This window comes from Rattus norvegicus, chromosome 7 (genome assembly GCF_036323735.1).
Source record: "Rattus norvegicus strain BN/NHsdMcwi chromosome 7, GRCr8, whole genome shotgun sequence".
Classification (NCBI taxonomy): Eukaryota; Metazoa; Chordata; class Mammalia; order Rodentia; family Muridae; genus Rattus; species Rattus norvegicus.
The window spans coordinates 54,202,313-54,212,632 of NC_086025.1; the positions used below are offsets into that span (position 1 = coordinate 54,202,313).

Here is a 10,320-nt window from a genome sequence, read left to right on the forward strand (position 1 = left end):
AGCTAAATCCCCAACCCCTCCTGCACGCTTCTTAACCGCTCTCTGAATCTGCGTGGAATACTGTTTCCTCCTAGGTTAGAGACAATCTTGAACGTGTATTAAATTTATATTTACCTTAGAGTCTGACTGAACTTTTGAAAACTATACCTTAAGAGGGACAGAGGGTCTTTCCTTATTAATTCCAGGTTTTTTATTTTTAATGTTATTTATTTTTTGCTATCAACAGTTATTCTTGTTTCTTGTTTATAGAATGTTATATATTATATAATATTATACCTATTATATAATGTATTTGTATAATATTATACCTGTTTTATCTTCACAGAAGAGATTTTATTCCCCCCAAAATTTAAACTGATGGACCCAATCACATTTATAGCCAATAGTTAATGCCCAGAACAGACAAAATTAAAGCCAAATATCATAGCCGAGTGTAGTTGACTTTTTAAAAATATTTCTGTCTCTGTTTTCCTCCTGTGGCTCCTTTTATCCCCTGTATATGAGTGCTGCGAAATAATTTGAGGTAAGTCTGAAAACAAAAACAGCAGTCAAACGGGACAGTCCACATCTATGCTTGCCTTGGTTATGTGCTGTCGGGGGCAAGTAGGTACACAGTGTTAACATGTATGCTGGAGTTCTGGGCTTGATACTACTGCATTGATTTAAAAGAGTATAGATTCCCACTCTACAAGCCACATGTACCGATGGATCCTTCTGCGTATTATACCAGAAGTTAGAGACCAGTGGGTGCAGGGAATCTTGCTCTATAGGTCCCAGCTGCTCAAAAAATTGAGACAAAAGAATCTTGAGCCTAGGAATTCCCTGATATTCAAGTCAAACCATTGTTAGGTGGTTGGATGTTTAAAGTTTTGTGTGTGTGTGTGTGTGTGTGTGTGTGTGTGTGTGTGTGTGTGTGTGTGTGTGAGCGCGCGCTTCTTTTTTCTTTTTTGTTTTTTCTAGACAGGGTTTCTCTGTGTAGCCCTGGCTGTCCTGGAACTTGCTCTGTAGACCAGGCTGGCCTTGAATGAATAGGGATTCACCTGCCTTTGCCTCTCAAGTGCTAGGACTAAAGGCGTGTACCACCACTGCCCGACTTTAATTCATCATCCTGATTTGATAATTACATAGTATACATGTGTATCAAACACCACAGTGTACCCCATAAATATGTGTAATTATTATGTGTACAAAACAACAAACAAAACAAAATTCGAGAAAGGCAAACTTTTGGCTAACATAGAAGGGTGGGAAGGAGAGAAGAAAGTTCTTCAACCCCTGGCCAAGGCCCTTAGCCTCAGCCTCACATTTGCAAAATGAAGACACTGGGGATGATATCAGCTTGCGCAATGCTTTTCAAGACTGAATAAACAGTGGTTGTTGCTGCTGTGATCTAGGGATGGACAGACCCAGCTCCCACCCCGACAGTGGGCTTTGTGCCCTACCTCCTAATTCCTTAGTGACACAACTGTCCCTCTTTAGGTCTCTTGGTTGAGAGAGAGAGAGAGAGAGAGAGAGAGAGAGGAGAGAGAGAGGAGAGAGAGAGAGAACTCTCCATCTCCCCGGAGCGGAGACGACACTCTGATCTGCTTTAAAGATTAGAACAGTCCATTCAGCTGTCTCTGTCATCAGAGTTAATCCAGTCGGCATGTTAATCACCTGAAATCTGACTCAACTGAAGATCTGCAGAGGGGATGCGGAGGAGACGGGTGGAGCAATTAATTACCCCTTAATGAGATAGTGTTCTTATCCAGCTCAGAACCCCTCCCCCATTGCAGCCTCACAGAGCCTCCCTTACAGCTACACTGCCAAGTCCGCCCTCTTTTCTGAGGGAGTGCAATTGTTTTCTGAGACTGGGTTTCCTTCCCTGTGCAGTGCTGGCTGTCTTGGAACTCTGTAGACCAGGCTGGCCTTGAATTCAGACATCTGGCTGCCTCTGCCTTCCCAGGGTTTTTTGTTTTGTTTTGTTTTTTAATTTAAATAATACATGTTTTAAAGTTTGTTTGTATGGTTTTCTTTCAGATACTAGCCAAAAGCTGGAGCTTGGGATTTCCTGCCCCTTCTCCGAGGCCCCCGGCCCTTCTCCGAGGACCCCGGCCCTTCTCTGAGGCTCCCCGCACAGGGCTGTTTCCTCACCTCCCTTGCTGCTCTCTTCTCTATCTTTCTCATCTGCAGCATCAAGATTGACGCACGCCGGCCTTGCTTTTCTCTCAGACTCTCCTTGCTCTTCCTTCCAAGTCCACTACTAAACTCTTCTTTTAGTGAAGTTAAGAACCCAAAGAATGAGGGCCTAATTCCTCAGAAGCCGGACCTACTTTGTATGTTCCTTAGCCACACCCGAGAGGAGCCAGGAGAGACACAAAGAAACGGCCTCAAGTCCATCTCTGCCTACACGAACATTTTAGACATTTTTTCTGCAATGTTTATCTGGCAAACCTTTTCTCCTAAGAGGGGGAAAAAACCGTTTCAGAACTGTCTTCTCTAAAGCAGTTAGGAGAACTTTTGTTAGACATTAAACACGTAGAAACTGCTTGACAAATCAGGAAAGCCCTCTCTAGGACTCTTTATCCTCAAGAGTTGGGTACAGAGGCAGATGATAGGGGTTGGACCTATAGCCCTGTGGGTAAAGGCTCTGTTGCCCAGCAACTGACAACAGAGTTTGAACTCAGGGACCCTCCTGGTAAAAGGAGAGAGCACCAACCAATTCCCTCAGATTGTCCTCTGGCCGCCCTGCCCCCACCTGCCCCCAATGAAATAAAATGTAATTAAAATATTTTAAAAGAAGTAGATGATAGGGAGGACTCCTTTTAACTCTGCAGGTTGACTACTTTTAATTAATTAATGTTGTAATGAAGATCAAAGCAAAGGCCTCATAAATTCCAGGCAATTCTCTATCACTGAAATACAGCCCTAGCCCACATTTTGAGGCTTTGATTTTTGAGTCTTGCACTTAGGCCGTTTGAAGATCTATAGGTTCTGACTAGTTTTTGAGTTTTCTCTTAAAATAATAACACTCTCTGTCAGTGTTTGCAGCCTATAAATTGCTCTCAACGATTCCATTGGTTCCCAACAACATGTAGCGCATAATAGGCACATATTAATTTTGAGTTAATAATATGGATGCTTAATTCTTGCAACTTCAGGAGTTTTTTTTGTTTTTTTCTTTTCTTTTTTCTTTTTTTTCGGAGCTGGGGACCGAAACCAGGGCCTTGCGCTTGCTAGGCAAGCGCTCTACCACTGAGCTAAATCCCCAACCCTTCAGGGTTTTTTTTTTTTTTTTTTAAGGCACTGAAGTGTAATAGACGAAAAAAAATACTTGGACCCCACTCACTTTAATTGTGTCCGTAGTGGGAAGTCAGTTACTCCTTAAATGTTTACCAAAGGAGAAATGTGGACCACGAACTGGATCTGGATACAGATTGACTTCTGGTCTGGGATTAAAACACAAAGCTAGGAAATTGCTGGATTGAAGCCAGCACAAACAGCGCCAACACCAGGGCGGTTGTGATGAGGTCGAAGCTCCTGCATCAGAATTGAAGGAACAATACGGGCGGATCCCTAGACTTGTGGGCCACACAGCACAGCCAATTTGATTCGGTCTTAACTAAGGTAGACAGCTACCGAGGAACACACCCGGATGTCCACCTCTGGCCAATATGCTCCCCTTCTACAAGCACGCATGCACGCATGCACGCACGCACGCACGCGTACAGGAACACATTCACAAAGCCCATACGTCAGGTTACATGTTTTATATTAATATACACAGGAAGAATGGGTAGGACTTTATTGATGTTATCTAAGGAACACTAGATGTACTGGGTTTTGTAAATCCAGGGCAAGACTATTTAGCGATTGCATCCCAATCATTTAACTGTTGTGTTTCTTCAGAATTTGGAAAGCCAGCCTGAGGAGAGGAAATAGAGGAGGTCTCGGAAAGAGGTGGCCGATGCTACGGGAGAGCATCCCAATTATTCTGATCATCTTAATGATGGTTGATCAGTTGCAAGAGTCATTCCTATCCATCTTTTTTTTTTTTTTTTTTTTTTTTTTGGTTCTTTTTTTCGGAGCTGGGGACCGAACCCAGGGCCTTGCGCTTCCTAGGTAAGTGCTCTACCACTGAGCTAAATCCCCAGCCCCCATTCCTATCCATCTTAAAGATGCCTACGATAGGAGCAGGAGCGATCGGTCTCACTGAAGCAATTTGATGGCAGAAGGTAACGGTCTGAGAAAGGAAACTGAAAAGCTGACGGAGTCTACTGCAGATGACTTAGTCACTCGGCCTTCCCAATCCCACGTTTCTGCCTATGAAATCAGAAATAAATTTCTCTCCCATTCCTATTGGATATTGCAGATTCCTGTTTCCATGGTGCCTTCCAGCGATGGAGAAGGAGTGGGTGTTTCTTCTTTTTTTTCCCAGGTAACATTTTTATGGCTTCTCAAATTTACATATAGTGTAACACCAAAACCTATTTTGTGTCTACAGGTCATTGTCATTTATGGTAAACATAATACCATCCTGGCTTCTCATTTAATACCTGAAATGATACTCCAATGGGGAAAAAGTTAAAGTAATAATTGAATATATCCATTCATAGAATGCACAAGAAAGAATGTTTTACAAAAGAACATGATGTTAGTACGGTCTCTGTTAAATAATCAGTCAAAGGATTGTTGTAAGAATATGTAATTCCAAGCCACAGAATGAGACTTCTTGTTTAATTAAATCACACTAAATAATGTTTTAGTAAATAATGTTTAGTAAATCATACTAAATAATGTTTTTTCCTTAATAGCCCCACACTGCCCAAGCTTAAAAATAATTCAAAGGTGGTGAGATAAAGCCACTCCAAACTCATTTAAAATATTAAATGTCTCTGAGTGTATACTTCTGTGTGTCTATGTTATGTTTCATGTATATTTATAATTATGTATATGTGTGTATATATACAAGTATGTAGTGTGGGTGTGTTCATGTATATGCACATGTGTGCACATTTGGAGATCAGAGGAGAACTCATGAGAATTGGTTCTCTCTTCTACTGTGTGGGTCTCAGAAACTGAACTAACTTGGCAGTGGGCACCTGTACCTGTGAGGCATCTTTCTAGGCTCTCTTAACCCAGAGACAATTCTGCCTGGAGGAAGTAAGTTATTACTAACAGCATTGGAAGAGATAAGGCTATCAAACCATCTTCCAAGGAAACTGGAGAAAGTGCTTCGCCGAGAAATTGAAATGTAATTTGACTCAACCTGGGCAGGCTATGGAGTGGAACTGAAGAAACTGAGGTGAATCTGGACCTCTTTAGGCCGTCTGCGACCTCTCCAGTACTTACTCACTTCCCATAAAAGTCAAATAAAGTAGAAGGTAGAGAACCACCCCAGGAGGTCTCCCTAGGCAGACACAGCAGGGTGGGCTATTTATTATAAAAGATGGAATAATAAGTCAGACAATGGTGGCACACGCCTTTAATCTTAGCACCCGGGAGGCAGAGGAAGTTTGAGGCCAGCCCGCTCTACAGAGCTAATTCTAGGACAGCCAGGGCTACACAGAGAAAACCTGTCTCAAACAACAAGAACAAAGAAAGAAATAAAAAAAGAAAAGAAAAAAAAATACAAATGCCCAACAAATACATGAAAAATGTCAACATCCTCATTCATCAGGAAAGTATAAATTAAAACTACATTGAGATTGAGATTCCGTCTCAGCCTAGTCAGAATGAATATCATGAGAAAAAAAAAAAGCAAATTCTGGCAAGGATATGGGGAGATGAGTGTCCTTCTTATACTTCTGGTGAGAGTGTAAGGTATGTCAGCCTCCATTGAAATCAGTGTGATGATTCTTTAGGAAACTAAAGACAGAACTGCCATGTGCCCTAGCCTTGGGTGTCTGTCAGTGCATGAGTTGAATAAAGAGAATGAGATACACACACTGAACTTTATTCGCCGGTAAAGAGGAATGAAATGCTATTTCCTAGGACACAGATGTAACCAGAGGTGGCCCACACTGAAGAGAGTGGGCTGGTCTCAGAGTGACAAATGTCATGCTTTTCTTTCACTTGTTAGTCCTGGGTTTTATATGGACACATGAAAATGGAAGAGAAGGAAAGGGTGCGCCATTCTATTAGTACAGGAGGAGGAGGAAGAGGAAGGAGAGGAAAAGGAGGAGGAGGAAGAAGAGGAGGAAGAAGAGGAAAGGAAGGGGAGGAAGAGGAGGAAGAGGAGAAGGAGGGGGGAGTAGGAAGAGGAGGAGGAACAGGAAAAGGGGGGAGAAGAAGGGGGAGGAGGAAAAGAGGAGGAGGGGGGAGGAGGAAAAGAGGAGGAGGGGGGGAGGAAGAACAGGAGGAGGAAGAAGAGGAGGAGGTGGAGAAAGAGTAGGAAAGTGAGGGCTTGAGTGGCTGTGTCAAACTATTCCTTATACTTCAAATTGTGTTTATGAAACTCAGCCCTGTGGACAATGAAATGTATAACTATATATAAAAGCCATGTTAGAATTTGTACTTAATTTGTAATAATCTTTCGATTTTCCACAGACTTTACAAAACTCAGTCCTTGAAATAAGAAATGCTGCAGTATATAGGGGAGAAGGAAGAAAGTTGTTCTGGACTCTTCTGTAATGGAAGAAAGGAGTCCGCCAGGTCACAAACTTCAGTGAGCACGCATTCCTTTAAGTGATTTACATTAAAAATATCCAGCATATGTCTTCAACTTTTTTCTTTATCTCTTCTTTAAATTAACCAACCAGCTATGTCATAATAACAGAGTCCTTTATTAAGTTACTATTTCTCTTCTCGACCCACTCTTGGCCTACTTAACTACCTCTGGGGTTGGGCCTTGCTAATATTTCTACTAGACACCAAAAAAAAAAAAAAATTAAGAAGCTGTCACTAGTCCTTGGGACTGTCACACTGTCAGCTTATTACACGGGTCTGATTTTGTCAAGAGTGTTTACGTGAAAAGAAATAAAAAAGAATAAAGCAGGGGTTGGGGATTTAGCTCAGTGGTAGAGCGCTTGCCTAGCAAGCGGAAGGCCCTGGGTTCGGTCCCCAGCTCCGAAAAAAAAAAAAAGAAAAAAAAAAAAGAATAAAGCAAAACAAACAAACAAACAAAACCCTGACCCACCCCTAACCATAACTCTAAGTATTTCAAGTCATGAGTTGATCAGAAGGACACGGGGTTATTCGGAAGTCCTCCTGGGCCTCAAGAGATCAGGGAGATGAAGCTCACACTCAGACCTACTGAGAATGCAGAAGCCGCTCTCTCTGCCTCAGCCTCTCTCAGTTGGCTCTGGTGTCAAATATACAGGGAGCTTCAGAAAGAAAGGCTGGGGGCTCCTTAAGGGAACAATAAATGATGCTGCTTTGATCAAGATAGTGACTTAGGGGGTTGGGGATTTGGCTCAGTGGTAGAGCACTTTCCTAGCAAGCGCAAGGCCCTGGGTTCAGTCCTCAGCTCCAAAAAAAAAAAAAAAGAAGACTGACTGTGCTGCCAGAGGTCCTGAGTTCAACTCCAGAAACAACATGGTGGCTCACAACCATCTGTAATGGGATCCCATGCCCTCTTCTGGTGTGTCTGAGGACAGCTACAGTGTACTCACATACATAATATAAATAAATCTTTAAAAAAAAAGATAGTGACTTAGGACTGGAATCATTTCCTTTATGTTTTCAACCTAACTTCCATAGGTTGAATAAGAATATTGATAATCTGTTGCAGAATACTCTTGACTTTCCCCAGCTATGTGATGAGGATTTAAAATATAGGAAATTACAACAATGGAGATGCTCTGGGTTATGGTATTTACTCATACACACACACACACACACACGTGCATATATACACATTCATATGCATATATATACATATACATATGCATCATATGTACAATATACATATACATACACACATGCATATATACATGTATTCATATGCATATATACATATGTATATGCATCATATATACCATATACATCATATACATACACACATACACATACACACATATACATGCTTATACATATATACACATACATACACACACACACACACACACACACACACACACACACACACACACACATACCCTGGTGGGATTTGAGGTGCTGGTGGAAACAGAATATGCTTTAGATGTTAAAAGGTAAGGGGGTTAGATTATGCGCGGGAAGATTCTGGCCATAAGCCACGTGTTTAGCAATTTTTGGTGTTGTTCCTCTAGGGGATTTTTCACTTTCATTTGAGAAACCAGTTTCCCATTTCCATTATTGTCAGCCCGTGCAGGTTTAATGGAGGGGACTCACCCTCGGCATCAGGGAATGGCAAGTGACCTAGATTTAGCCACTCACCATCCTCTTTATCCACACACTAATTTCCTGAAGGATGAGACAGCGGACTTAATAGTTCTATGTGGCCTTAATGAGACTCAAATAGGAACCACTGTAAAACAGAATTGATTTTCTCCTCCAGGGTTGTGACACTTACAGAGATAGGGTTTGGTGGTACTGATACCATGAGGAAGAGGTAGGCAGAGAGGAGACTAGAGAAGGAGAAAGACAGGGAAGCTCTAGTGAGAAGGACAGTGGTGTGAAATTCCAACGACCATTTTTAAGCTTGACCTAGTTATAACTAAAACTAAATGGACTTTTCAATTGTGCAACAATATGATCCCCTTTCCTTTGAAATGGTTTGACATAGTTTTATTTACAAGCTAGTCAAGTAAAAATTTCATGAGCATGGTAATGTGATTTAATAATTTTCTTATTTGAAATTGTTTCCTGAAATAATCTGATGCTCGCATTTAAATCTCTCGTGTTTATAGGAGAGGCACTCACTGCCTCCCTAAGTCTGGTGGCTGCACCCTGGGAAGCAAACTGACAAGAGAAATAAATTAACAGAGAGAAAAAAATGAAAGATTTATTTGCTATTACCATTTTTATATGACCCAGTGTACTTTGTAAGAATTGAGAATTCCTGTGGGTTTGACGATAATTCATGGTCTTATTCACAGATCTCGCTATAGACATGGAAGGCAAAGGAAAGGGTTTGAGCTGTGGGTGAGGAATCCTGGGAAAGGTGTGTGTGTATGTATATGTGTGAGTGTGAGTGTGTGTATGTATGTGTGTATGTGAGAGTATGTGTGTGTATGTATTTGCGTGAGTGTGACAGTGTGTGGTATGTATGAATGTGAGAGTGTATGTGTATGTATGTGTGTGAGAGTATGTGTGTGAATGTATATGTGTGAGTGTGAGTGTATGTAAGTATATGTGTATGTATATGTGTGTGTATGTGTGTATGTGTATGTGAGTGTGTGTCTGTGTGGCCTGTGTGTATATGTATGTACTGTTTGTTTATGTGCATTTATGTGTGTATGTATGTAAGGGTGTGTGCATGTGTATATGTATATGTCTGAGTATGAATGTATTGTGGTGTGTGTGTGTGTATGTGTGTGACTAAATGTGTGTGTATGTGTATGTGTGGTGCATGTGTTTGTGTATATGTGTGTGTGTGGTATGTGTGTGTGTATGTATGTAGTGTATGTGTTTATGCATGTGTATGTGGTGTGTGTGTGTGTGTGTGCGTGCGCACGTGCATGTGTGTTTAGGAGAACCAGCTTATTACATGGGTGCTGGCATCCAAACTTTGGCTGGGATTGTTCAGCATGTTCTCTTAACCACTGAGGCATCTTTCCAACCCCAGAACAGACACATCTTGACATAAACACACCGTCCTTGCTGTCCTCTTGCTGGTACAAGAAGGTCACCTTTCCTTTGGGAAATGTACGCGCTTATTTAAGTTAACAAAGAAAGGAAGAAAGCCCTTCCTAGAGGTTACTATTTCTCAATTTAATTTCAGTTCAAAATAATATGCTAAGGTGACAACTTCCATAGCAGCATGTTCTGATTCTCCGTACGCCTGTCTACTGTTTTCTCAAATGGAGGTAGATATCTGGCACTGTTCTCTACTGGCAACCTCTGTAAGATACTTAGACAGACACATATACCTCAGGATGATAGACTACGAGTGGGATTTAGTGGCTAAGACTTTGTAACAGAGGCAAATAACACCATCGTGAGAGCTTGAAAGGGTCTGGCTCGATCCACTGCAGATTAGTGCTGTCGTTTGATTATGTGTGTCCCGGGTCCACTTTGATTAGAGTCTCGGTCCCCAAGGTTATATTATTGGGAGATAGTGGTTCCTTTGGGAGTTGGGACCTAGTGGGAGGGTCTAGGTCTTAAGTAGTGTGCTCTCAGAAGTACTGAGGCAGTGAAAACTTAATGGAACTTAATATTTATCTCCCCCTTTTCTCTCCCCTATCTGGTAATGTAGTC

At 41.6% G+C, this 10,320-nt stretch overlaps 1 long non-coding RNA gene across 1 annotated transcript; it reads left to right on the top strand.

Annotated features, from left to right (window-relative positions):
* The first annotated feature begins 1,501 nt into the window (after positions 1-1,501).
* Positions 1,502-6,691, top strand: LOC120093596 (uncharacterized). Its single transcript, XR_010053308.1, has 2 exons — positions 1,502-4,417; positions 6,529-6,691. It is a non-coding gene; the product is annotated as an uncharacterized LOC120093596 (long non-coding RNA).
* Positions 6,692-10,320: the final 3,629 nt, after the last annotated feature.